At 47.1% G+C, this 2,323-nt stretch overlaps 1 pseudogene; it reads right to left on the bottom strand.

The window, feature by feature from the left end:
* Positions 1-651: 651 nt before the first annotated feature.
* LOC120847094 lies at positions 652-1,520 on the bottom strand (annotated as a pseudogene).
* Positions 1,521-2,323: the final 803 nt, after the last annotated feature.

Below are 2,323 nucleotides of genomic sequence, written 5' to 3'. Positions count from 1 at the left end.
GTGGTGCGAGTGGGACTTGACACTATTTGTGTTAGGTTATATGCGAAGGCGATATCAATTAAAGCATCTGAATGTTTACAAGAGGCCACTGTGGTCATCGAAGGCCAATCGATGTTTGGGAGATTGAAGTCACCCCCCATAAGTATATTCATGAAACTCTTAGATTGCTCTTGTAAGAAGTCTTGAAGTTCATACATCACAGCTATGCCAGCACTTGGTGGCCTGTAAACAGCTCCAACAAGAAGAAATGAGTTACAGAAAAAACGTTTCACCCATAGAGCCTCAGCTGTGAACTTCGTATTTAGCTGGAAAAAATCGATGCTATTTTTGATAACGATTGCGACCCCCCCCCCTCCTCGGGAGGAACGGTCCTTACGAACAATTTTATAAGACTGCGGAACAATCTCAATATCAGATATACTATCCGTGAGCCAAGTCTCAGTAACTATTATTATATCGGGGTCATAACTGAGAATTATATCTTCGATTTCAACCGTTTTATTTACAATGCTTCTAGCATTTAAGTTAATTAATCTAAGCGCTTTATTAGCTACGGTGCGGGGATTATTAGTTACAGTACAAGGATTATTTTCGGGAGCAGTTGACGGAAACCGGTCTAGAACTGGGGGGGGGGAGGGTACTGGCCCGTAGTCAATTAGTATCTTCGTGCCTGGTATAGTTTAGTGGCACTCTTTTGTTCGCACTGTCATCCCAGCGAAAGGCCTTGCCATTTATTTTTATTTTGTCGAAAGATAAGATAACTTTATCGCCATTTTTTCGTAGGTCTTCGGAACTTTCCCATAGCTTTTTTCGAATTTGTTGCACTCGTGGGGAAACATCTTCCGAAATGCTATAAGCCGAACCCTTCAGAAGCCGGCAACTGGTCAAAATTTTAGTTTTGTCCCTACCATCAAGCAGTTTAAGAATGATTGGCCTGGTTTTGTTTGGGCTTTTTCTGCCCAGTCGATGTATTCTTTCTATTCCAGCAGTTTGAACTTTCAGGATACTTTGAAACACATCCTTCTCCACAAAGTTTTCAAGAAAGGTGTTATCCTCATCCGTTGATTCGTGAATTCCGCACACAATCAAGTTATTACGTCTGCTCCGGTTTTCTAAGTCATCAATTTTAGCCATTAGAAAGTTGACATTCCTGTCAAGAGACAAGATCTTATCCTGGAAGGCCGTCACAGTTGCTGTCAGCTCGGTCAGGCTGTCCACTCTTTGTTCGATTGTGGTCAGTCTCCCGTTTCTGCTATTAGTGAGTCCGTCACAGCCTTCCCTTCTTTGATATCTTTCACGTCTCTGGCGATTATCTGCAGCTGTTCCGTAAGCTGAGCCATGTCGGGTCCAGGATTAGACTCGACGTCACCGCTCAACATGAGAAGCATACTAAATACACTCCTACAAAGGCGAATAACATCGCACAATGGCCGTGGGCACGGCAACTCGAACAGACAAACATCATTGCTACTATAGCACTGTTCGTAACGTTCGTCTCTTACCTGGACGAAAAGAGCGAAAGGGCTGTTTAGGCGCATAGTCCTGGTGGGGTCGCCGTGCCTACTGACGAGTCCCAAGTGTGGGCGTAGTTTTGTATCCAGCGTTGACTGCGATGACGTTATCGATGGGGCTTGCCGAAGTTGTCGATGCAAAAAATTGTCCGCCGTGGGATTGTTGATTGTTGCTTTGTCAGCGCGTACTGGCGTGGTCCAAAGCGATACGCAGTCCCGGTTCGTCGCAGGTCGTTCGATGACTGTTCCTCGCCCAGTTGCGAGAATCGGAAAAGCCACTTGCTCCGCCAGTATCTGGACGAAAAGAGCGAAAGGGTTGTTTAGGCGCATAGTCCTGGTGGAGTCGCTGTGCCCACTGACGAGTCCCAAGTGTGGGCGTAGTTTTGTATCCAGCGTTGACTGCGATGACGTTATCGATGGGGCTTGCCGAAGTTGCCGATGCAAAAAATTGTCCGCCGTGGGATTGTTGATTGTTGCTTTGTCAGCGCGTACTGGCGTGGTCCAAAGCGATACGCAGTCCCGGTTCGTCGCAGGTCGTTCGATGACTGTTCCTCGCCCAGTTGCGAGAATCGGAAAAGCCACTTGCACCGCCAGTATCTGGACGAAAAGAGCGAAAGGGTTGTTTATAGGCGCATAGTCCTGGTGGAGTCGCCGTGCCCACTGACGACTCCCAAGTGTGGGCGTAGTTTTGTATCCAGCGTTGACTGCGATGACGTTATCGATGTGGCTTGCCGAAGTTGTCGATGCAAAAAATTGTCCGCCGTGGGATTGTTGATTTTTGCTTTGTCAGCGCGTACTGGCGTGGTCCAAAG

This window comes from Ixodes scapularis, unplaced genomic scaffold (assembly GCF_016920785.2).
Source record: "Ixodes scapularis isolate PalLabHiFi unplaced genomic scaffold, ASM1692078v2 ptg001158l_1___fragment_3__unscaffolded, whole genome shotgun sequence".
NCBI classification, from domain to species: Eukaryota; Metazoa; Arthropoda; class Arachnida; order Ixodida; family Ixodidae; genus Ixodes; species Ixodes scapularis.
The sequence above is the reverse complement of the archived record's forward strand: the minus strand, read 5'-3'. Positions and strand labels throughout refer to the sequence as shown.